The sequence below is a fragment of the Misgurnus anguillicaudatus genome, chromosome 14, assembly GCF_027580225.2.
Source record: "Misgurnus anguillicaudatus chromosome 14, ASM2758022v2, whole genome shotgun sequence".
Lineage (NCBI taxonomy): Eukaryota > Metazoa > Chordata > Actinopteri > Cypriniformes > Cobitidae > Misgurnus > Misgurnus anguillicaudatus.
The window spans coordinates 23,358,512-23,386,079 of NC_073350.2; the positions used below are offsets into that span (position 1 = coordinate 23,358,512).

Below are 27,568 nucleotides of genomic sequence, written 5' to 3' on the forward strand. Positions count from 1 at the left end.
CGATCATTCTGGCATTTCTGGATCTGACCCAGTCAATGAAGACTACACATAAGAGTTACATTACAGAAATTACATTAGGAGCATGTCATAAGAACTCATTTACACTTTAAACCTGCGCTGCGTCTGGCAGCTGCATGTGAGATGTTTGGAGAAGAGATGCTTTGCCAAAGATTCCTGGCGGAACTGCCGCACTCCGGAATCATTTGAAAACATTTAATGGCGCACAAAAAAATGTGCTGTAAATAAACTTGTGGGTTGTTGTGAATGGATACAGTACAAATAAGGACATAATGAAATGAATCTACAAACAATGATTTTAAGCATTTATGAGCTGCTTGACATTGTTATGTTGTGCATATTAGTGTGGTTTTCTCACGTGTACTGTACTACACTAGAGATATAATAAAATTAGGACAAATTGCACTCCATAATCTGACAGCAGAAATGGTGAAAGTCCCTCCTTAAAGGATTAGTCCATTTTCTTAAAAAAAAATATCAAGATAATTTACTCACCACCATGTCATTCAAAATGTTCATGTCTTTCTTTGTTCGGTCGAGAAGAAATTATGTTTTTTGAGGAAAACATTTTTAGGATCTTTCTCACCCTAATGGACTTTAATGGACCCCAACACTTAACAGTTTAAAATTGCAGTTTCAATGGAGTTTCAAAGGAATCTAAACGATCCCAAACGAGGCATAAGGGTCTTAATCTAGTCATTTTTGACAAGAAAAATTAAAATATGCAACTTCTCGTCTATCTCCGGTCATGTGACACCTCACGCAATACGTCATCACGTCAAGAGGTCACGGAGGACGTATGCGAAACTACGCCCCAGTGTTTACAAATGTGGAGAAAGAGGACCATTCCAACGTTGTTGTATGTCGAATGATACTAATTAATGTCTTTGTGTCAGTTTATCGTTTAATATGGTCTGCAAATGTGCGTTTCATATATGTAACACGTGACCTTTCCACGGCATTACGCAATTACGTGAGGTGGCGTTGGTGCGTCACAGGACCGGAGATAGACAAGAAGTTGTGGTTTAAAAGTGCATTTTTTTTCTTGTCAAAAATGACAATCATTTTGCTAGAAAAGACCCTTATGCCTCGTTTGGGATCATTTAGAGTCATTTGAAACTCCGTTGAAACTGCAATTTTAAACTGTTACGTGTTGGGGTCCATTAAAGTCCATTAAAATGAGAAAAATCCTGGAAAGTTTTCCTCAAAAAAAAAACATAATTTCTTCTCGACTGAACAAAGAAAGACATCAACATTTTGGATGACATGGTGGTGAGTAAATTATCTGGATTTTTTTTTTTTAAGAAAATTGAGTAATCCTTTAAAGTTAAAAGGCCAATTGCATGGTGTATACTGTCAGAAATAATAGTCAAAAATGGTCTCCAGCTGTCATTGGGGTGGTACTTTTTTAAAAAAAAGTAAAGGGTTCGCATTAGAACATCAGAGGTACATATTGGTACAAAATGTATACATAACATATATCTAACTGAATTGTACATATTAGGACCTCTTTAAATGGTACTGCCCCAGTGACAGCTTGGAGACATTTTTTTATATTTAATATTTTATTATTTTTACTTATTTTATAAACTCTTGAATGCAAAAATATAATTATGAACATAAATATAATATTTTTATTCCACATAATTTTAGCAAAATAATCACATTTGAAGATATTGTCCGATTTTACTGTTTTCGAATAGTTTCGAGATTAGATAAGACCTATACAGTATCAAAAAAAAATCCTGCCTAGGGTGTTACCAACATGGGCGTTGAGTTAACTGAATCGAACTGGCATTTGAAAAACGCAAAAGCCTCAAATCATTCACTTTGTCTTTCATAAAGAAGGATAAAACAGCTTTTAAAAGGTGTTGAGTTGAAGAAATGCAGGCACCTTGATGATTTATGTACTATAAACAAAGTCAACAACATTACTCCGTATCATTCTCCGAGGAGCAATTTTCCACCCTGTTGTTAATCTACAGTACATGATCATTGTTTATTTCATTCCATAACATGGAACGGATTTCATAACAGGTGATTTTTTTTACATCTAAGCTTACTTTCTGCTCCAAAATTGACAAGAATGTTATATATGCTTCAATTAAAGGGGAATGTTTGATGTAAATGTTTGGAACAAATAGGCATCTAACCTTCTATGACTCCAGAGGCCATAACCTCTCCACGTCCTCCAGTATTTCTCTCCGTTCGAGAAAATCACTGATGACATCACCACTCACAGATGAGGTTAAAACAGTTAGCCAGCTATCTGCCTGGCTCATTGAAGAACGCATACTAACCTCATACGCTGAATTAGCAAAGGGTTTCTGCATCGATAATCATCAATCTTCCATGGCAGCGCTGCCTTCGGTGCAGGTCAGAGGCTGCCATGTGCAATCAAGAGTGATCTGGAAGTGTTCGGAGTGCTTGGAGAGAGTCTTACCAATCCCAGATGAGAGCTTTAGTTTGCCTCGAATTAGCTCACGAGCGGGTTCCCAGTGCTCGGCACGCACCTGTGGGGACGAAGAATAGCGAGCTTTAGCATGAAATAGAGCAGAACAGGGTTTTCAAGATGCAACCGTTTTGCTTTTAGAAATACCTTTTCTCGGCACCTTGAAGGTGAAACGATGCTCAATCAACATTATAGAGGACGCACGCTTGTCTAAACTCAGAGGTGTTGGTTAAACACAAACCTATGAGGTTTGAAAGTGCATGGTGAGGTAATATTTTCAGAAAGGACAAAAGGTGAAACCATAATGCAACTTAAAATGCGTTCCTAAAAAATAAATAAAAATGATATTACAGTGACAGTGATGTTATAAAACACTTTAACTCTCCAAAATTGCAATGGAAATGTTCGAAACTTCAGTCACGGTAAATTAAGCTTAATATCACAAAACATCTCGTCTGACTTCAAACATTTGCATGCTCCTCAGCTTAAGTTTTCTCACGTGTTTTAAAAGTTTGCCAGTAATACGTCAAAACATGTTAGATGTTAAAAATTAATAAGAAATAAATACTCATACCTCCAGAATAGCATATCATTTCTTGTGGACGAGGCCTAATTGTTTATTTTCTTTTGATGTATTATTATTGATGTAGTTAGCCAGAAAACCCTGACTTGATTTTATTTGTTTGTTAAACTCTTTCCAGAACACGGCGTGTGACTTGTTGACCTGATGTAATGGTTGTACTTTTGTCTGTGAATATGTAATTGTTAATCGACCGAGTATGGTGATAAATTAGGTCTATTATTAGTTTATTTATAAGAGATTTTTTAAACAAATATTTTTCTCAAATTAAATTTTGAACTTCAATGAACCATCAAAAATTATTTATCCTACAAACTTGGGCTGCTCGATTATAGGCAAAGTCATAACCGTGATTATTTTGGTAATAAAAAAACACAATCAAGATTATTTATGATTACTCGGTGACTCAGAAAACATGCATTTATTTAACCTTTTTCTTAAAGGGACATTCCACTTTTTTTGAAAATATACTCATTTTCCAGCTCCGGGTCTAGCGCTAGCACTTTTAGCATAGCTTAGCACAATCCATTGAATCTGATTAGACCATTAGCATCGCTCAAAAAAATTATCAAAGAGTTTCGATTTAAAACTTGACTCTTCTGTAGTTACATCGTGTACTGAGACAGACAGAAAATTATAAGTTGCGATTTTCTAGGCAGATATGACTAGGAACTATACTCTTAAACTGGTGTAATAATCAAGGACTTTGCTGATGTACATGGCAGCAGCAGGCGTATTGATATTACGCACTACCCGAAAATAGTCCCCTTGGTTACTTTCAATGGCAGGGGACCATTTTTGGGCAGTGCGTAATATCACTACAAAAGGGGGAAAAGTCCCTCCTCCAAGTTAAAAGGCCAACTGCATGGTGTATGTATACTGTTAGAAATAATGGTCAAAGATGGTCCCTAGCTGTCAATGGGGTGGTACCCTTTTAAAAAAAGTACACCTTTGCACCTAAAGGGTTCACATTCCATGAAAATAGTCCCCTTGGTTACTTTCAATGGCAGGGGACTATTTTCGGGCAGTGCGTAATATCACTACGCCTGCTGCAGCCATGTTACATCAGCAAAGTCCTTGATTATTGGGCCGGAATGAGAGTATAGTTCTAGCCATATCTGCCTAGAAAATAGCAACTTTTAATTTTTCGAAACTCTTTGGTTATTTTTTAGCACAATGCTAATGGTCTAAACAGATTCAATGGATTATGCTAAGCTATGCTAAAAGTGCTAGCGACAGACCCGGAGATCAGGTGAATGGATTCCGAAACGACAAAATTCAAATGTATATATTTTTTATTGCACAATAACTGTTACCTTGATTATCTTATTCTTGTAATAGTTTGAATTAAAATTTTTAATTGTAAATCAAAACCGATTACTTACACAGCCCTACGACAAACTATTTTTATAAAGAAAGGTTTTTCTAACCACTAGATTCTTCATTGTGTTTTGTATCACCCACTTTTTCAGCATCACTAAGGGATGACAAGATCAACAAAAACGGATTTGCGACCCTCAAACCTCAACAACATTGTACAATAAAGTCATTATGGTAGGAACTATGCAGCTGAAATGCAATTAGATCCTTATACATCATCTCCAGAGTAGGTTTATCTAAGGGGAGGACAGCGCTTTTGAAAGTGCACTCTTGCTGTGGAAACGTCTTTTAAGAGTTGACACCGTGCAGTCAAATAAAGAAAGATGGTGCTTGTGTGGAGCAAATGGCCCGTGACCAAGCTTAAACACCAACTGTGGCATAAAACGAGTTGATAAATGTATCATAAATCTCTCCGACAGAAAAGATGTTTCATTCATATTTCACACTTTCTTACCCCCAAAGACCAAATAGCCGGTTGTTAACAGACCTGCACGTCAATTAAAGTAGTTATTGAATGTGTTTACAAAAGCTTTTGTGTGCAGTAGTTTCTTAGGAAAGAGTAATTGCTCTAGTTAAAGTGTGATCTGGAAAGCATTTGATTAACAAGCTCGGTCCCATCCGCTAGCAATGGGTTACCTTCTGACGCCATGTTTTTCTTGTTGCTGGAAAGGTTCTTCTGTGGCGTGGAGTGGAGGGCGGCCCGATGGGAATCAAATGCAAACATGCAATTAGAGAGGGAACGAAAGAACGAACAACACAGAATACAGAAAACCCACATTAAAAACCAAACAAAAAAACATGGTCGCAGCATTTAGCGATGCCAGAGGTTACGGTGTTCCCAGGCGATACGTCCTGTTGATTTGACAAAATTAGTTTTCTGTGGAAAGTTTTTTGTTGTGGCATTTTCTGATACATACAAGGTTTTATCCCGGCTACTGTGGATCGTATTAAATTAATCAACAAGATCAGAGCTCGTATGGCCACCGTGCATTGTTACAGTGAGCTTAAATGCTTACTGGAGTTCTCATAACAGTCAAATCACATTCGACCCCTCGAATCACTGTGGAAAACGCACATGCCAAGTACTACTTTCTTAGTGGGTGGTCCCTCCCCTGCTTGATGTGGAAACTGAATTAGAACGGAGCCAATTTCGCCCTAGATCTGGAAACATTTTCTACCTTCCAGAAAGGGCTCGATATAGCGCCGTAATAAAACACCTACGGCCCCTGGCGTGTTGTTTTACCAAATAACATCTAACTGGCCATTACTCCCCATTAAGGCTAATGGTTGGACTAATTATGATAATTCCATAAAAGGTGCTGTGTTTAGCCCAAACTGTGGACGAACATTAACTTAATGACTAAAGCTGACCTCCCTCGTACGCTGCCAGCATGCACGTCTCCGATAGGCTATTAGTCACTAGCATTTTGCATTATCCTGTTTATGTAAAAGGCCCTGAAGGACTATACAGTCATAATTGTCTAGTGAGTTATTAGATCTATGCCAATATCTGTTTCAAAATACAAATGAGATGGATTTACCTCTGAGCCACGGATCCAGCTATTTCAAGTGAGGAATATTTACCATGTGTCAGCAGATAAGCATTTCTAACCTATACCCCTTTCACTAGCGATTACAGCGGAAATCCCCTCCACACCCTCTTAGTGGTGTCAATACTGGAATGTCAAACACAAAGAAATCCACCCCCCATCTACAGTACATTCATATGAACAACCTGTCTTTGGAAGACTACCATCAGATTCCACAGGGTATGTTTTGTCTCAATGCACAGTCAATGGAAACGCCACAGTTCATGAAAGAATGCATTAGGGCCCCTTAAATATTTTTCTTTGCCACTTCTCCTGCGGATTCTTTAAAATCCTTTCAGCAATCAGGAAGATTTTCGCAAATGTTGTCATCCTGCCTGCTAAACGCCGGAGTCGTGGCACTCTGTGGTGCGCTGTTTTCATAAGAGCGGAGGAATCGCTGTTAAAAGTCAGGGCGAGTATTAATTGTATATACACGAGGCCCTGGCAGGCATGCATTGCTGCTGATTAACACAGAGTCTGGAACCAAAGCTGTTGTCCCAGGTGCGCTGTGTTTAGAAAGGGACCGTATCCAAAATGAAATACTTTGCAGAGGAAGTCCATCACAGCTATTGCGCTGGTGAGCCAGACCACATTTAACCACTTTAGGTGCGCCTCCGCTTCCTCAATTGCATTGTTAAACGATTGAAGATTTTTGCAAGAACGATCAAGGACAAGATCAAGCATAGGCCAGACATTCAACCTGAGGGCGTTTTTGGGTCAGTGGCCACTTGAGGCTTACAGCATGTGTATTAAGTCATTCTTTGATTAAATATTAGAAATATTATATACTTTATGTTACATCTGTAAGGTATGACTTCATGCAATACTGTACAACCTTAGTTTTAAAACTGCTTTTGGTTTTTCGTATCCTTTGTACATTGTATACAAGTGAAAAATTTAGTTTCTTTAGATTTGTTTGTAGAGGGGAAGGCTTCACAATAATTTAAATGACAGATTTTGTGTGTGACATCACATCTGACTTATGCATAATGGATATCTTTAAAGGGGATATTTGATGGAAATTGACTTTTTCCAATTTTAAAGGGGACATTTCACAAGATTTTTTTTAATATGTAAAATAAATCTTTGTTGTCTACAGAGTATGTATCTGAAGTTTTAGCTCAAAAAACCATGTAGATAATTGATTATAACATGTTAAAATTGCCACTTTGTAGGTGTGAGCAAAATGTGCCATATTGGGTTTGTCCTTTAAAATGCAAATGAGCTGATCTCTTCACTAAATGGCAGTGTTGTGGTTGGATAGTGCAGATTAAAGGGCGGTATTATCCCCTTCTGACATCACAAGAGGAGCCAAATTTCAATTACCTATTTTTTCACATGCTTGCAGAGAATGGTTTACCAAAACTAAGATACAAATTTTCACATTTTCTAGGTTCATAGAAGCACTGGGGATGCAATTATAGCAATTAAACATGGAAAAAGTCAGATTTTCATGATATGTCCCCTTTAAGTGCTATAATTGGGCCCCCCTTGCATCTATCAACCAAAGAAAATGTGAAAAAGAACAAAACAGTAACTTAGTTTTGGTAAATCATTCCTTGCAAGCATGTGAAAAAGTAGGTCCTTGAAATTTGGCTCCCCTTGTGATGTCAGTAGGGGATAATACTGCCCCTTAATCTGCACTGTCCAACCACGGCACTGCCATTTAGTGCAGAGATCAGCTCATTTGCATTTTAAAGGACACACCCAAAATGGCACATTTTTGCTCACACCTACAAAGTGGCAACTTTAGCATGCTATAATAAATTATCTATATGGTATTCCGAGCTAAAAAAAAACGTTGCATATATGTACTCTGGGGACACCAAAGTTTTATTTGACATATTAAAAAAGTATTGCGAAAGTATTGTACACTCTCAAAAATCCTGGGTTATTTTCAACATTGGTTTAAAAGGGACGAGTCCGGCATTTGGGTTAAATTAACCCAGAAAATGTTTATATTTGACCTAACAGTGTACAATTCTACTTTCAGGTTGTGTGTTCCCTGGGCTCTCTTTGCGTCTAATGCAATAATTGAGCTACAGAAAAATAGCACATGAAAACGTAATAAGCATGCCACGGTAATAATCATAATTTAGGGATTAAGCCACCTACAGCACCCCTTATAATCAACAAAAACTTTTCTCACCTAGATACAATCTCATTTTATCAGCCATACGGAACGGTTTTGGAATATACGGACGGATCAGTTTTGCTCTTTGGATAATTTGAGGATACATAGACCTTTAGCGTGGCTGGCAACCCACCAAGAACGCTAACATAGTAAGTGCTATTGCTAATGAAAGCAACGGGCCACACCAGAACTTCACCATGTGCCGTTTGTGCCTGTAGCAGAGCTGCCAGCGTTGCGGTAAATGGTGTTGATTAGAGCAACACTGATATTCTGAGCCAAAGCAGCTGCTTTGGTTCTACTTGATTGCTGGATGAAGGAAGGAATTAAATGAAGTATTCACCTGTCAGGGATTGTTTGGCTAACCACATATGTACCACATTATTACATTTTTTTAAGCTTCACATCATATCCTTACAGATGTCAAATGCAATTTTGACTGTCCAGGTCAAGGGTGACAAAAAATTAAAAGTCCCACTGTCTCTCGGTTTCTCGATAATTAAGCATACAGATGAGAGACCTCATAATAAGGTTCACCCACAGGACATTAGATCCATGTTGATGTACAAATGCACGATTGTGGGCATAATATTGCTTTTTTACAACATTAAAATTACTGGTAAATAAAAATAAACCGAACATACATTTTCGACACATAAAACAGGCAAGAGGAAACAGTGAAGAGCATCAGTGCTGTCATACTAAATACCGGCACTTTTAAAATGTTACTTGGCCAATCAAATTAGAAAGCCTGAACTAACTTTCATTTAGGTCATTATAGCATATTATACTCCCCAGCAACCACAAAGTCAGATTATCCAACGGCTATGTGAAATTACTGCTTGGTTTGGAAAAGACTTTTATAATTTTTGAGCTAAAATATATAATATTCACAGAACGACTTCGCTCTTAGATGGAAAAGTAATACAAATATTTGGACATGTGGCCTCAGATAGAAATCCCCCAACCGTTACAGCTCAGAATAACGAGTTTTCTTTTTTACAACATTCTTGCTCACATTGAAGGACAATACTGTTTTTTTATTTTTAACTACTCCACACAGGCCTACGCTTAACTGAAGTTACGAAAGACTTTCAGAGGACCGTAACAACCGCAACCAGCGGTTAATGAATTTACATGCTTATATCTGACTTCATTAGTCCATAAAAGAGGGCATCTGCAGCTCTTTACAATCAAATGGACTGTATATTCAGTGTCGGGTTGCTTGATGAAGTGACGGGAGGTTCTGGCTGTCAGTCTAGGAACTGCAACACATTATTACTTCAGCAGTACCGCACATAGAGTAATTAATGTCTGTACATGCTCCTGTTTCCTCCCGTCTCCTGGCCCCACGCTCCACTGTTGAAACATGAACGACTCTCTAAGGGGTCACAGAGCGTGTTTTTACAAACTACCCTTCCTCTCTTGGCAAGGTTTAATTATGTCATACAGGACACCACTAACACTATGAATGTCCATTTATGTTAGAGGTGGTGAAGAGCCAGTGATAATTATACTGTGTTGAGGTTGGAAAGTTGAAATAAACCTGGTATAGCAGGACAAACATGAATGTCTACATTTTTACAAATTATTTCAACTTTAAAAATGTTGTATTCTGTGTGATATTATCTGTGGTGGAATTGATAATTATTCATTTTTTAAACGAAAAAGGTACAAAAAAAGAAGGTACAAAAGGTACAAAAGTTGTCACTGGGATGGTACCTTTTAAAAAGGTCCTGTTTTGGACCATTTTGGTACAGATATGTACCAATAAGGAACCAGTAGGTACCCATATCCACCTTCTTTAGAAACAAAATGTACTTTTTGAAAAAGTGCCGCACCAGTGACAACTTTTGTACCTTTGTGTACCTTTTTCTGAGAGTGTACACTGTAAAACATGACATCAAATCAATTCATATTATTATGTTACATCAACTTGTTTATATAAGTTATTTCAACTTATCACATGTGAAAACTTAATACAGTAGGATGCATATAGCCTAGAAATCTAGACGCACCCTAGCGGCCGCAAAATATATTTGCTGCCAGGGTTTAGTCTAGGCACTCACAATACACTTAACAGCTCCAAAAACCAAAATTTGGTCAGGCCAATCACATCGTGTGTAGCGTCTGGGGGGCGGGCTTAACATGATGACGACAGAGCTGCCTGCGACGGTTCCTACTTGAAAACAAAGAATGGCTGCTGCTGCTGGCGAACAGCTTTCTTTTGAAGCGGCTTTGGCCGCGACTCTGGAGGACTTAGACTTATGTTTTTCTTTGAGAGAAGAGCAAATAACCCTACTGAAGTCCTTTTTAAGCAAGAAAGATTTGTTTGGAGTTTTGCCGACTGGTTACGGTAAAAGTTTGATATACCAATTAGCTCCACTGGTGGGGAAACGCAGGGGACTCATACGTCACCTTCTTCGTTGCTCTGATTGGTCATAGCGCTATCCTATTGCGTACAGAGGCATTTTGAGGGACAACCTTATATCCCGCCCCTTGCATTGAGCCGTTTGTGTGAAGAGTTGCCAGACCTTACATCTTGATGTAGGTCTGGCTAACCAGGCTAGGTTGCATACAAAATAAAATGAAATAATATTTTCACCTTTTTGAATAATTTTAAGGCAGGGTGTGTGATTTTTGAAAAACTATTTGGAAAGGGAGTGGGCCAACTCCCAAAACACACTTGTAGCCAATCAGCAGTAAGGGGCGTGTCTACTAACTGACATCGTTGCCTGGGTTGCGTATGCGTGGGGCGGGTCTATCAAATGAAGGTTCCAGATTCTATTGGGGTAGGGGCATTTGTTTAGGTGATTTCAATTGTCAACATTGGCTTTCAGAGATCATGCACCCCGCCTTTAAAATAACCATTTTTTTTTTATAATAAAATTACAGCTTGATTGGAAATGACACACAAAAAAAATCTTCTGCTCACAAATGTTGAGTCTTGTATAATGGTAAAATGAAAGACTGAAAAGCATTTTTAAAAATTTCAAAGAAAATCTGTGACCTTAAAGGGAAATTCCGCCCTAAAACGGAATTTAGGGTGTTTTTTCGTTGTTAACGAGTCAAACTTTCATTTAAAAGCATATTTATGACTGAAGAGCAACATTTAAGATATTTAAGATGTTCGTTTTCTGGTGAACTGGCCTTTGGATGGGAGTGGGTGGGGCATGTCGCATGAGTGCACGGGGTCTCTATTTTTGCAACACTGGGAGGGCTCGACGCGGCGTGGTGCTTTGCTCGGGGTGTCGCGTGGGTCTCTGCACATGGGCGCGAGCATTGAGAGCATTGTTTGTGTGCACGGATTTTAGTAAAAGCGAAAAGTTTGGAACAACTTACCGTGCTGTTAAACTGCGTCCCGCCGCCGTATTGCCAGTCATGAGCAATCGATCTCAGAATGCGATTGAATGGACTCCATAGAACGCTACTTTTTCAACTACAGGGTCAATATTGTTTTTCACTTGAGACAAAACAACAAATTATCCGTGCATTTATATGGAACTATGCTTTAGGAGCTATCCATCTTTACTCTCCTTCCTCCTTATGTCGCATTCTGAGATCGATTGCTCATGACTGGCAATATGGCGGCGGGACGCAGTTTAACAGCACGGTAAGTTGTTCCAAACTTTTCGCTTTTACTAAAATCTGTGTACACAAACAATGTTCTCAATGCTCGCGTTCATGTGTAGAGACCCACGTGATACTTCGAGTAAAGTATCACGTTGTGTCGAGCCTTCTTGGTGTTGTAGAGGTGGAGATTTTGTGCGCTCATGCGACGTGCCCTGTTCGCTCCCATTCGGGGGCCAGTTTGCCGGGGGACGAACATCTTAAATATCTTAAATGTTGCTCTTCAGTCATAAATATGCTTTTAAATGAAAGTTTGACTCGTTAACAACGAAAAAACACCCTAAATTCCGTTTTAGGGCGGAATTTCCCTTTAAGAACCCAACACATGTGTTTGTATATAATAACCATGAGTAATAATACATGATATTACTACACTGTTAAAAAATGCAGCAACTTGGTTTTGCAAGTCAATTAAACCTACTAAGTTTTGGCTTAAAAAGTTGAAAATAAAATAAATTCAAGTTGAAATTGTTTAACTTAATTTTTTTATGTGAAAGTTGCATAAAAATGTGTGTTGATTTGACAAAAATGCTGCCAATCTTTAGTAAATAATTAAATAAACTAAGAGTAAAGCAAAGAGCTTAGACCTAATGCTGCATTCACACCAGCCGCGGTAGAGGCGTCAAGCGCAAGTGATTTCAGTGTTAAGTCAATGTGAAGATGACCAACCCCCACCCCCAAATCCTTCTTGTCGTTTATTGACTGGAACACTTTGTTATGTTTCGTGGTGCTAGGTTTGGCCACTGTGTTGTTATTGCCGTTTGTGGAGCCTGGGCTTTCTACAGAGATCGGTCAGGTAGCAAGCAGATAGTAGCAAGGAGATGTTTGCTGTATGTAACAAAAATTTTTATGGTCTACAACGCGTGAATTCGCTTAGAGCACCTTTAAAATCTGCCTAATCCAGGCTTCAAATGCAACTAATATTAACCGCAGTCTTCTAAACAGCAGTGAAAACAATTTCCACCAAAGACCATGTAAAGGATAAAATCCATATCAGCATCAACGATAAATGTGCCTGTGAGATCATTGAATAGAGAGAGTGTGGATGAACAAGAGCTCTTCCTTAAGGTTCACAGCAGGCTGGGGTTTTATCATTGTGTGTGTAGCAACTTGAGTATTGATGTGCATTTGCATTGTGTGTGTGTGCGCGGTTAAGGGTAGAAGCACATCTGAGAGCAATCCCCTCATGTGACAGAACGCAGACATAACAGTCTGCGCGGACACTTGTTACCGGCACATAAACACTTGCCTTGGTGAGATCGGGTCGAGAGAGGGCCCGCAGCAGCTGAATAGGGCTTGAGCAGATCTGCTATTTATCAAACCCTAATTAACTGTTAATTTGCCAACCTTTAGGTTCAAGCATGTGACCAATTTATCACACCCTACAAACAGACTCTCCCCAGAGGGTGGTCCAGAAGATTGCCTATATGTTAACGCCTTGTAGATCCTAGTCTTCTATAATACAATAGGCTTACATTTTTATAGACATTTAGCCAAATGAAGCTACTAAATAAATAATTTGAATTAAATAAACTTAATTAAAAACATTTTGCTAGCTATTAAATCCGAATATAGTCCAAATGTGCCTCATCTAACAACTGATCAGTAGGCCTTGGAGAAATCTGAGGTTTTTTTGTATGCTACTGTTCTTAAGGGTAAATTTGTTAAATAAATGTGTTAAATTGAGTACTTTTATTGGTAGATAAAATATTGAATAAAATAACACATAAGAGGGATAAAATAACAGGAACCTGTATAATTTTGTGAATGATGGGTGTTCTAGTTCTGTGGAAAAATACAATATATTTTGACTCCAGGGAAGCGAGATTTTGTGTGGGCCTTCCGATCTACAAGTAAAATACATCTTTAATGTAACTATAGACATGAGAAAAATCTGACTTGTTGAATGACTGACAGCAAGTGCTTTGGTTCAAGCCCACATCTCCCAAAAGAACAAACCATAAGCCACTTAACCAACTCTTAACACACTTGTTGAAAAAAATCATGACTAACACCATAAGCTGAGTGATTTTTACCCCACATACAGAACACACTGCACTTATTGTTATAACACTCAAACATTATCATTAGTTTAATTTTATAATTCGGCCTACAACAATCTCACAATATACTACATTTTCATGCCTAAACATAAGCTTGCCAATTTTTATGTTCAGCCAAAAAGCATCCCACCGACCGATGTGACAGCCCTGGACATCAAATGTGCTAAAGAAGACATCACAGGCGATATGCGAGCGTATGGAGTTCTTTATAACACCCTGGCGACAGCAGCTGTCATTGGAAAGGTGGAAGTGCGCGCGAAAAACATCTCTGTTGAGAGAAGTGTTAGTCTATCCCTGCGTTTGAGCGGGCCGTGTCTTTCAAAGCAGACGTCACTTGCACCTCACAGACAAATCATGCTATTAATTTGTCACATGGGCCGGAATGAAAAGCACTGATGGGAATTAAGCTTTGACGAGCCTTGAATGAGCTGAAACTGAGTTTTCATCGGGTGGTGTTTGTTCACATAAACCATTCTGGCCAGGCTAATGAGGGGGAACATGTACCGTGAATGACTTAAAACGCAGTTTGGTAAAGATAAATCTTGTTTGGATAATCAGTTATTGGTCTTTTTTTGCAGCATATAATGACCATTCCAGTCTTAGGAGGTATTTTATTTTTTTTTACAATCTAAGGTGCTGTAATTTTTCTTGTCTGGAACAGCACACAGAAAATGTGTCAAAATCTGACAGATATCAAAGAAACAGGTGTCTGGAGTTATGCTTGTTTTTATATCAGCTCTAGTTTTGTTACAGTTGTTTAGCCAATCAGAGGACTTTGAGGCCCGTCACTCGGTTTAAGTGTTGGGGTATGTTCTCACTGTAAGCCTATAGAGGGCAGCATTTTGGAGGTGGGAGGGTAATTCAGTGACAAAAATCAGAAATACGTGAAACATGTAACAATACAAGTGTTCTTGTACAGCATTGCGTTAGCAGTAAAAAGGTTGTGGGCTCGATTCCCAGAACATACTGATAAAAAATGTATATGCATTGTAAATTGCTTTGGATAAAGAATCTGCAAAATCATGCAATATACAATTGTTCTTTTTAAATAAACCAAACTTTTTGTCTGCCTACGTTTGGGTTTTGCATTATATTTGTTCTCACAGGCGAGTTAATTTCATTTACAAACAAAACCATATAGTTTCTTGCGATTAAATATGTCCCAAGCATTAAAATAACCAAAACACTGCGGTTTTGTTTCACCTGTAGTTGTTATTGGGGGAGGGTATAACTACAGATAAAGAAATCAGCGCTCACAGTCCCACAGCAATTAGGGTCACTCAAGCATATAGCTAGAAGCTCCACGCCAAATTGGGTAGTTCTGCTAAAATTTCACTTCCTACAGCAATTATCATGGGCACGTTTGAGAAAGGACAGATTGTTTACAAACAGTCAAGGCTTAGACTGTGGGAGGCATTAGTATTCCGTTAGCACAGTGGTTCTCAAACTTTTTCCGCGTGCGGCCCCCTTTGTGTATGGTGCACTTCTTCGCGGCCCCCCCTAAGAAAATTTATGACAAAAACTGTTCTAATATTTAACATTTTAATTAAACAAAACAAATTTAGTTAACAAAGTAGTGCTGTTGGTTATTAGCCTTTTTTTAGGTTTATTTACACATAATTCATGTTAAATGAATGTATTTTATTAAATGTCATTTGAGAACCACTGCGTTAGCACACAGGCAATCTTGCCAAAGGATGTCAGATTCCAAGGTTTGGCAATTTAAAAGAATGATGACCCCCCCCTAAACTATGGTTTTATTATAGTGAAGTGTAGCAACCAGGGTGGGTTTTTCTGTGTGTTTCGATTACCATTTCTAAATTAATGGGTTTGCTTAAAAACATGGTTAAACTATGGTAACTGCAGCAATACTGTGGCTAATTTGAAGTAACCAAGGATTAACTATAGTAACTATGTTTTTTGTGTGTGTTTTATTTGTAGTAAAACCATGGTTAACTTTTTACATGTTTAAAGCCAAAAGCCAAAGTGTGAGGCTGCGTCCAAAATCGCAGAAGTGACTGAATTAGAGACCTACTCATCGACCGTTAAAACAGTAGGTATCAGTGATGTGCGGGTTGATCCAAAATGAGCGGGTTCCTGCGGTCACCCGCAGTTACGAGTCATCCAAACATATTTTTCATGATATTCGGGTCGTGGTCGAGTTGTTTGAATTAAAGATGCCAATTTACTATTTTAAACAATTTCTACTTTTAAAAAATGCGGGCCAGGAAGCGGATTGGATAAAATATTTTTTTTGCTGTCTGAGTTGCGGGCGGGTTAGTTGAAAATGTGGGTCGGGTGCGGGTTGCTTATACATTGACTCGCCCATCACTGGTAGGTACTATATAGTATGAATGTGGATAGTATTTGAATTCGGACGAACTACATCCGCAATGCTGATACATCACATGACATAGGTCGTCATAACAAAAAGTTAGTCGTTTAAGTGCACCTATTTCATTGCTAAAAAACAACGTTATTTTGTGTATTTGCTATAATACAATGGGTTTGCATGGTTTATGGTAAAAAAAAACTGTACATTTTTGTATCTCCAGATATACTGTTTTACTCAAATGCTCTGATTTTGTACAAAGCTCATCGATCTGAAAAACGCTGTGTCCCTGATTGGCCAGCTAATCTGTACGTTGTGATTGGCCTGAATACCTTGGACGTCAGCCGGAAACGTGATGCTCCTTACCATGTTTGAAAGGTTCGCTCACAATGCAATGCTGATAGGAGTTAATTTACAGGCTGTGAGTCTAAAGCGTGAAGAATTATGATAATGTCGGTCTTGTCCACGTCAACAGGCCCAGGAAGTAAACTATTGCCTACAATCTGTGTTTGTTGTAGTCCAAGAAAAGAGATTTACGTTGGAGACAATAACTCGCGTCATTGTTTACTTTGGAGTTTGTACCTGTTGCATATCATTAACATGTATTAATACACACTTACACACTAAAGGAAATGTAAAATTGTGAATCGGACAATAGTTGCTCTTTAACCGGAATGACCTTAAACTATTTAACCACAAGGGACAGCTGTTTAATATGTATTTGCATTTGAATAGAGACACAGACACATTACTGCTTTTGGACAAATGCACATCTAGTCGGAAGTATTAGGTCATCCGGGTACATTTTGTCTACTGTTTCTGTAATACTATGAATTCGGAAATACTACTTACCTCGCTTACTGCTTTTCACCTACTATATAGTATGACAGTAGGCGGTTTCGGACGCAGCCTGAATGTGACTCAATTATTTAGGTAACAAATCAAAACTTCATTATTACACCGCTTTCTGGAATACTGGATTTTGACTGGCATCCACTTATAAGCACGTCCAGCTAGGGTCCAATTTACCATGGCCGTTTCTCAAGCGGAAGGCTGCATCCTTTGGAGGTCGCATTTGTAGGTTGCATACATCATAAAACTATCCTTTTTCAAAATATTAACAATTATAATATTACTATTATACTTAGTTAGTCGTAAATTGTTGTAATATGCTATGACTTGGCGAATGTAATCCTCCATTATCTGAAATAAACCAGGCTTAATGACGCATGCACACTGCATATGCGAGCTCCGAAGGATGCAGCCTTCCGTTTGAGAAACGGCACCGAATGCCCTGTCAGGATCTATTTTGCGACAACAACCGGCTGGATGTACATTATCCTCTACATAGCATAGTAGCACTCATGTTAAATACACGACGACAATTCTGTGTGTGTGTGTGAATTTGACGCATTAAGATGAGGGGCAATTAACAGCAAACATGTAAACATAAATACGTGAGCGCTCCTCCTCCGTGTGGGATTAAAGAGAAGTCTTTAAGCACGTTGAAATACTGCTGCAGTGTGTTCTCCGGGCAGTTTAGTTTCCCTCAGGCTGCTTTCGGTCAATCTAATGCTCTCTGATGGTCCCACCAGAGTATTTCCTTACACACTCAACCGACCCTTGATCAGAAGCAGAGCTCACTGTGTCCATTCATCCACCCCCTGGCCCGGCGCACGTGTGTCAGTGTGTGGGGCTCCGCGTGTGAGAGCTTTAACGTTACCTTAATGACATCCTGCTGAGGAGATCGTGTCATTGCTCTGAGACGGTGAAACTTGTCGAAAATACTTTCCATTTTTGTTGTTATGTTTGCCGTTGTAAATGAAGCTTCAAGGAGTCAAACGTATGCAACAGCAGATAGTTTCGTCCCTGGAACGCTTCCGGTTAGTTTTTAGCGTCACTAAATTTTTTAAACAGTTTTAGGCATACGTACAACAAAATATAAGGTTGAGAAAATTTTGTTTCGTCAGAAATAAAACTTTATTAAATTAAAATATGGTTTAGCTAAAAGCTGCTGTAAATTATTTTGGTATAGACACCTGTGACCGCACTACGTAAGTATTACTGCGCCATTGCGTCTTTGTTGCTTGGCAACCACTTTGTTGAATTCTTTCTGAAGAACTACATTGCTTGGCGGAATAATAATATTTTTATCAATATAATTACATTTTTGTTGATTGTGTTTATTTTATGAAGCTTTAATTCCGCCTTGTGCTTAACAACAACCCCTAGATGTTCAAAACTCAGTTCTTGGGACTTATTGTTTTAATTATAATCAATGAATTGAAATCAGACTTTCGGCCTTTCATTTGTTTATAGGCTATAGTCACAATTCAGACTTTTACTTGCTATTGGACACTTTTACTAAAATGTCAAACAAATCTGTTTAAAGAAATAATCTAATTTATGTACACACTTATATATATATTATATATGTGTATTTATTTCTACCGGTACATTACATTTTCATTTAAGTATTTATTTGTTTAAAAAAATTAAATTTATAAAAAAACTTCTGCAAAAGTGACATGTGCTGTCTCTCTTCAATGCTATTGTTACACAGTATTCAAGCTATGATTTTTTCTAAGAATGACTGAAAACGTAAGCAACACATTTTAGGGAGATCTATAGTGTTTTGTCAGAAATGCAAGTCTGACTTAAAAGTTTGACACATCATTGGCCGTTCAAAGAGACCAGGAGGTTTATTATCATGGCACAAGTTAAAGTTTTAATGGTTTGTGCCACATACAAGAAAAACACATTTCAATCAAAGCACTTAAAATTTTAATTATTCTGGTTGCCTATGCTATCTGGAACCCACACTTTGAAACCAAACAAAATAAACACGTTTTCCAGGTAGGAAAACATGGCACTTAGTTTGGCCTCTTTGTCTTTTTTGACACCCCAGCCGCACACACACACACACATATTCAAACGCGCACAAGCACACTAATGGTTCCGGTGAGGTGTTGTGTTATGAACCAGACCACTGGGCTGTGCACCATGATGAGTGCACCACGGTGCTTGGGTTCTAGTCTGGACACTGTGCAGGCTCAAGACTGGCGCAGGTTTTAAACAGGCCTTTGGTGTTATCACAGCTGTGAGTTTGCCAGGGAAATTTGTCTGCAATTCACCTGAATTAAAATCACCCGGGCAGCTTGCTGCAACTAGGTCCCTTTAGAACAGCCTAATGGTTTGTTTATTTTAAAGGTTTTGCTTCTAGCAAATCATTCCTTATCTGTCTTTGGCTTATTGTCCCACTGGGTCACCTCAAAAAAAGGGGCAGGGAGACAGATTTAAAAATATGCAGAAAGACAGAAATACATGCCTATTTTTTGGAGCTTCCTGGTGATACCACAAATTATTAAGGGTATTCGTTCATTGCTAACTACTTTGTTTTGCAAAATGTATATATAGACATTTCAACAGATGACATTGTTAAATTTAAACAGGTCTTATGGTAAACGATCAAACAGGGAAAATGCCTGTTAACAACATAATGATGTTTATACCTTCAAATATTTAAATCATTTCTAAACACTTGAATGTTATGCTAGCTTTCAAGTTCCTTTGTTATGGGATATTGGATACTCCTAAGTCATTGAATTCCTATAAACAATTCTAAATAATGCAATGCAATTCAACATAGCTATATTTATGTCAGACACCGTGATTTAGTGGTTACAATGGGCTACAAAACAGTATATTTTGAAAGTGACTCGTCTGTATAACAGCTCAGCAAATGGTCCTTGACATCATAATTGTCGTGTGTAATGGCCTCTGCAGATGTCTGTCAACTCACTCTATGGTGTAAAATGGTAAAGAATTTGAGTGGAGAGGCCGGTTTTTGTTCTCTACTGATGTTTTTAAGAGCCATGACCATGCCAGAAGACCCCAAAGATCACTATGAATCTGTCTGTTACGGCCGGTTGCTTCTGTGTCTTAATCTGCTACCATTTACTCAAACATGCAACAAATTTACTTTTAATTGCAGGGATTCTGCGCTGCTTGTAAATAGTTTTGCTTTGACAGTTCATTTATTTTGTTTGATTGCTACCATCTATTTATAGTTATAATTTAGGGGGAATGCCTTGCATATGAATTCCTTGTGTCATCTGCGCCCAGCACAAAGACAAAAACGCCATGAATCAACATTGCCTGGTAGGAAAGTGTTTATTTATTCATAGACCCCAAAATTGTGCTTCATCCACGCTTGGCAAAGCAGATGGCATTTCCTAAAGAGTGTACGGGTTTTACTAACAAATGAACTTATGGAGGATAATTACACTGCAAACTGGGCTCTCTTTCAGAACTAGTACAGCATTCTTTTCGACATTGTTATATCCCAGTAAAGCAATACAATGGAAGACGCCATTTTCCAACATTTTACAATTTGTTTTTCTTTTTAACTTAAATTCTAATAAGACTTATGTAGTTTATTATTTTGTTCATCAGTTTGTAATCATGTAAGAAAACACGATTTAAAACACTTGCATCCATTAAATGCAACATTCAACAATAAGATGTTTTAAAAAGAAAGATCTGAAAGATATTTAATGTTTAAGCCTACAACATGAAATTTAATGGTGGCATCCCATTGTAACTTATACTAATATGATGAATATTTACATGTATGCATTTGGCAAAAGCAACTTACTGTGCATTCACTGTTAACTTATTGTCTTTACTTAAACAATAAAGTAAACATCACTTAATATTTTGTGTTTTGGATCTATATGCTTAAAAAATTTAGTTAATTAAACTTTTAAGCATACAAAATTAATTAAACTAAAACATTTAGGTAAATTGAACTTTTCCAAAGTTTTTTTCAAAAATCATGCACCCCGCCTTTAATACAACTTAACCTGTTTCTGTGTAAAAACTAAAATTACTTCATGCAACAATTTTCCGTCAACTAATTCAAGTTAAGAATGTTCAAAGTACACTTTTTATCAATATTTTGTGTTTCCTGGTAATCAGATTTTTGTGTTGCTAATGATCTACCAGTTGAGATCAGGGTTAAACAGCTACAGTGTTATTTAGCATCAGGGGTAAGCAGCATCAGTGTTATACAACATTGGGGTAAAACAGCATCAGGATTAAACAGCATCACAGTTAAACATCAACATGCTCAGCAGCATCAGAGGGATAGTTAATCCAAAAAATATATAATTCTGTCATCATTACCTAACCCTCATGTTGTTTCAAACCTGTATTCATTTCTTTGTTCTGCTGAACACAAAGGAAGACATTTTGAGAAATGTCTGTAACCAGTATTTTTTCTACTATGGAAGTCAATGGTGCTTCTGTTTCCTGCTTCATTACAAGAACAAAGAAATTGATACAGATCTGGAACAACATAAGTAAATAAAGAGTTGGGTTCCAAAACGAGATAACTCAGTTTTTGAAATTTTGCCAAAACATGTTTATGAATATGTTATCATGTTTTTATTTTGTTTATTGTGTAACTTAGCGCATTTAAAAATTACGAGTTGGAACCAAACCAAACTCTTCAAATAATGGCAGAATTTTCATTTTTGAGTGAACTATTCCTTTAAGCAGCTTCATGGTTTGGTATCATCAGGGTTCTGCAGCATCACAATTAACAACAGCATCAGAGTTAAGCAGGATCACAGTTAAACATCATAAGGGTTAAACAGTATCACGTTTAAAGAGGGTTAAACAGTATCAGGGTTAAGCATCTATTTAGTGGGCGCTAGAGGGCAGATGCTCCGCGGGTCTGTGTGTTGTGTGTTGAGTAATTAGCGGCTCAGTCATTCACGCTGGGTGAGATAACATCAGCTCTTATCCATCTTCCCGCCATCAGGGGTCACGCTCCATTTCCGCAGCACAAACGCTCGCGGATGTTTTCGTGATTAGATATGTGGAGCGCGTGGGTGGGATGCGCGAGCGTCAAGTGCAGTCTGTCAGTGACGGGATGAGGTGAGTGTTGATATCATATTTACCTCAAATAACACATGACATTTATGTTTAAGAGATGCAGTCTATATACAGAGGGAATTCTGTTATTCGAAAACTAAACATTTTGTTATGTAACAGTTAGCCTAATTACATTTATTCGTGTATCAGAATGTGCGTATTTTAAATACGACGCGGTAAAATGATTCCTTACATAAAATGTTTATGGACACCATCAAATGATATTAGATTAATGTGTTTTGTTTGAAAAGGTGATCACATTTCGTTACAGGGCAAGCCATCCTATGCAATTATTCATCCAAATTTGGTTTTAGTTTGTTGAACTGCGAGGAAATTGTCTAAATTCAAACAATGTGTTAAACTGTTGTATACTGTATTTGTACAGTAATACTAAACTTTGTTAATGTTTGCTATATTATTCTGAGGTATTATATATAGTGAAGTGATACACTGTGGTAAATACGGTAGTATACTTTAATATTTACTATGGTAAGGACTAATTTGCTTTAATAAATATACTACAATAAAATATTTTTTAATTATGGTTAAATTACAATGTACTCCTACTTTCGCCTGATATTTCCTTTCTGAAAAGTTAGCATCTTTTATACCTTTACTTTTTTTGCAGGTGTAATTTTATCCTACACTATGTTAGACCATTTACACATGTCAGGTAAGATTATTCACCTGATTTTTGTCATTGCTAAATACATATACATCATTTTGGTCCTAATAGGATGTTGCTTCTGTCAGACATCGAACCGAGTAAACTGAACCATAGTTGTGGCGTAAAAGTACTGATGTGATAACATTGGCTTTGTCCACTATATTGTTTATACACTCACCTAAAGGATTATTAGGAACACCATACTAATACTGTGTTTGACCTCCTTTCGCCTTCAGAACTGCCTTAATTCTACATGGTATTGATTCAACAAGGTGCTGAAAGCATTCTTTAGAAATGTTGCCCATATTGATAGGATAGCATCTTGCAGTTGATGGAGATTTATGGGATGCACATCCAGGGCAAGAAGCTCCCGTTACACCACATCCCAAAGATGCTCTATTGGGTTGAGATCTGGTGACTGTGGGGGCCATTTTAGTACAGTGAATTCATTGTCATGTTCAAGAAACCAATTTGAAATAATTTGAGCTTTGTGACATGGTGCATTATCCTGCTGGAAGTAGCCATCAGAGGATGTGTACATGGTGGTCATAAAGGGATGGACATGGTCAGAAACAATGCTCAGGTAGGCTGTGGCATTTAAACGATGCCCAATTGGCACTAAAAGGGCCTAAAGTGTGCCAAGAAAAGATCCCCCACACCATTACACCATTGCATTAATGACAAATTGAACAGGTGTTCCTAATAATCCTTTAGGTGAGTGTAAAAGGTGGAGCATTACAATGTCAAAGCACCAGAGAGCATGCAGGAGGCTAAACCAGCTGCTGTTTTCCCTACATCCCAATTTTGTTTAAAGAAAAAGCTCAACTATTATTTACACTTCAGAAAGTCAAAGGTCGGGCAACAGAGTTTGGAGAATGGGCACCTTGCGTCTGCTGCATGCTCTTAGGTGAAGAATGTGACATGAGTGATTTTTGCCATACACCTCTTTGTTGTTAGGTGAGATCTGACTTGGTGAAGTCGACTCGAGCCATTATCTGCAAAATCAAATGAAGATAGGTAGTTGCACACACACACACACACACACACATTATATACAATGATTTTATCGCTTCTTCTACCAGAGTTCTTCATTTGTTTTTGTTTTTTGCACATTCAACTGTTGGCATACATGCAGATAGTTGTGTAGATTAGCATTTTACATGCAATCATAATGAAATCCCACTGGAATACGAATAAAATCTCTCTAACAGAATTGAATTAATCTAAAAATAGATGCCGGCCTTCTTGTCAGAACTTAAAAACTCATCTGAAACAGAATGCTTGTCAGATCTCTGATAATTATTTAGATGTGCTGCATACTTGTGGTGAACAGGCTGAAATGCTCCCTTTTAAACGCTCCACTTTAAACTGACCAAAATTGAGCACAGAATAATTCCTGTCAGTTGTAGCGGTCTGCCTCACGTCAGCCTGAAAAGGTTTTAATATGACCGTGCCACATTCATTTCTTTAACGTAAACTAACTCGATTCATTCTCCCGTAATCTTAAAGTGCAACTTAGCCGAATTTAACTAAGGCATTACGACCGGCAGACATAATTTCTCCCCAAAATGGCTCGCACTTCCTCTGCGTGTTATCATTACGCTTCTCAATGAGACACTTGAAAGCCTCTGCCATCCTGAGGTCGTGGCGCTGAACTCCGGAGCTGTTTGCACTGATTGGACCTTTTCGAAATGAGGCCATGGTCTATATCAGGCCGTTTGACGACATAACAAGCCTGTTAATATTCAAAGGAAATGCTTCGGGTCGGGGAGGTCGCATTCATTTGACCTTCGGGGTTCAGAGGGCAGAGAACCTAGGGGTGGCACATGGTCGAGCGAGAGCTCTAATGATTTAGATATCTGTTACACACTCAGCAGAAAGGTAATCTTGTCTTATTAACCGTCTGCTCTGAGAGTTGAACGTCTGTCCGCCAAATAATAAACCAACTTTGTGGAGAGCAGGCCCATTTATAAGTACCTTTAAATCGTCATCACCGAAATATCTTCTTGAATAACAGATAACTAAAGACAGTCGATCACCATCAGTGTACGTTGAGCACATTATTATGACATTTTGTTCACGGTATGTTGATATACAAAATGCGGCCGTGTCAAATATTATGGAAGATTATAGAGTCACGTTTGTTTATTGCGTAGTTCACTCTTGCATTTAACTTTGTGGCTTCTGACAATGATGGCAGTGACCGAAGTTTCTCTCTAGAGTCAGGGGGATTTGTTACAGAAAACAGCACTTTTAAACAGACGTCTTAGTTACTTGCCGATGCGTGAAGTGGTGCTAAATTTCATTGAAATAATGTAGCGCACATGAGGGTTATGCACAACAGAACCATATCCTCGAAAAACACTTTCAAAAGCAATTTCCGTCTCGTAATGCTGCATGTAAACAAAGTAATTGTATTTGGGAAACTCTCAGTGCCAGCTGAACGAAATTCTCGCACAACTTGTTTATGGGGGAAGCGGGGCAGAATGGGATTACAATCTAAACTTTGTGTATGATTACGATATAGAAAATGATACCCCATATAAACAGCACGGGTGTATTATGAGATCCGGTTGATGGATTGCTGCGTGTCAGCGTGGAAAATCTGCCGCAGAGATTCCGATAGAAATACGATCTTAGGGAAGCGTCTTCACTTTTGTCAACTAGGTCCTCGAAATAAACTTGCACACTGTTTTTTTGTGATAAGTGGAAATACATGATCGACTAAATGCTAGTTTTTTAAATTAACTCGTGGGTCAAAACGTTGTTATTTGGGGACACTGGCTCTGCTCTTAAGTTACAGCCAGAGTGTTTCCTTATGGTCATTGGGCTTGCTTACACAGAAAATGGCTGGTTTCATATGTATGGTAAAGGACCAGATGTTTGCATTTGCGAGCCTCAACCCTAAATTTGTTGCATCTGGCGCTGGGCTTCTCTGTTTATGCCTATCTGAAAGGTTGCGATTATGGATGTTTATTCACGTCACCAGGATTTGATCACACTACAGTGTGAAACACTTCACCAACCGCTCATGTGAATGGGGGTCACAGAGAGTTTAAAGACCTGATGGGAAAAGCTTATTGGCTAATGGAGGCATAGATATGCCCATTCATAAAGTTCTGGCACAAAGTCTATAACATTTGCCGTTTTTCTCCAAATATCTTTTGCAGGTGAAATATTTCACTTCATTCTTATTTTATCAGCAGTGGTACTCATTCTTCTGTTTATGCATTCGACAGATGCTTTCATACAAAGCGACTTACGTTTCATTGAAGGTTTACATTTTTTATCAGTATGTGTGTTCCTTAGGACTCAAACCCACAATGTTTGCGCAGCTGAGCTGGAAAAATACTTAAAAAACTCACTATATGTCAGCTAAAGTATTAATTAAAATATTTGGATGTTAATATATAGTAATATGTGTTTGTAGATTAATGGTGCATACACATCAAACGCGAGTTCAACGATTTGCGCGAGTAGATTACATACAAAGTCATTCCAAAGACGCGATCAAACTCACCTTCGCGCTGGGCGATGCGAATTGGGTGGCACAATTGCTGCGAAAACATGCGCTATTCGCCTCAAACGCGCCTTCGCACAAGTTGAAAATATTCAACTTAAGCGAAAAATTCGCATGACACAAAGTTAAATCCCGCAAGTAATCTAGAGTGAGCAACGCGATGCTACGCGTTTGGTGTGTACGTAGCGTAAATCTTGTTTGCTTTGATAAACCTTTCTGTTTCAAAAACAGCATCAGAAATCTAAATTTAGTTTTAAATTACTTAAATAAATGTAAATATATTATTTAAAATATATTAAATATGCATTATTTGTATTAGTTAAGTAAATCTATAAGTAATGCCGTCATAGGCACATGTGCAAACCAGAATCGAAAGTCCCTGCAGACTTTTTTCAGGGGCATCACCGGGGTCTTGATCCAGCCTGCATCTTGTATGTTAATATATAGTTATATGTGTTTGTAGATTAATGTTGCATACACATCAAACGCGAGTTCAACGATTTGCGCGAGTAGATTACATACAAAATCAATGCAAAGACGGGATCAGAGGCGCCTTCGCGCTGGGCGATGCGAATGAAGCGAGTTGGGTGGCGCAATTGCCGCGAAAACATGCGCTATTCGCCTCAAACGCGCCCTCACTCAAGTTGAAAATACTCAACTCGAGCAAAACATCTTCATGACACAAAGCTAAATCCCGCGAGTAATCTAGAGCGAGCAACGCGTTTGGTGTGTACGTAGCATAAGTCTTGTTTGCTTTGATAAACCTTTCTGTTTCACAAACAGCATCAGAAATCTAAATTTAGTTTTAAATTACTTATATAAATGTAAATATATTATTTAAAATATATTAAATATGCATTATTAGTATAAGTTAAATAAATCTAAAATCGAATGCCGTCATAGGCACACGTGCAAACCAGAATCGAGAGTCCCTGCAGACTTTTTTCAGGGGCATCACCGGGGTCTTGATCCAGCCTGCATCTTCCTTAACCACCAGGAATGTAGCTTTGAAGAACTTAGCAGAGGTTGAGGACCACCAATAATCCACAGCAGTGCCTGCATTGCTGTTAGGCCACACAAAGACATGACTTACTCAAACATTCCTATGCAATTAAAGCGTCTTCTGCCTGGCACGTTTCACCGAATCACTGGGGGCTTGTTAATAAGACCGCAGGGCTTTCGCCAAACTCGCAGAGAAAGGCGCGCGGTCCGTTCACATCTGTGACCGCTACACCGCATATGATCACAATGAGATAAGCTCAGATT

At 38.3% G+C, this 27,568-nt stretch overlaps 2 long non-coding RNA genes across 2 annotated transcripts in view; one reads left to right on the forward strand and one right to left on the reverse strand.

Moving 5' to 3' along the window:
• Positions 1-18,540, reverse strand: part of LOC141369477 (uncharacterized) — a 34,932-nt gene extending 16,392 nt beyond the window's left edge. The window contains exons 1-2 of the long non-coding RNA XR_012373219.1: positions 17,899-18,540; positions 2,319-2,531 (exon numbers count right to left, since the gene is read on the reverse strand). This is a non-coding gene — a long non-coding RNA (uncharacterized lncRNA). The remainder of the gene's footprint in view (positions 1-2,318; positions 2,532-17,898) is intronic.
• Positions 18,541-21,996: 3,456 nt separating this feature from the next.
• Positions 21,997-26,318, forward strand: LOC141369553 (uncharacterized). Its single transcript, XR_012373353.1, has 3 exons — positions 21,997-22,118; positions 22,744-22,788; positions 23,740-26,318. It is a non-coding gene; the product is annotated as an uncharacterized lncRNA (long non-coding RNA).
• Positions 26,319-27,568: the final 1,250 nt, after the last annotated feature.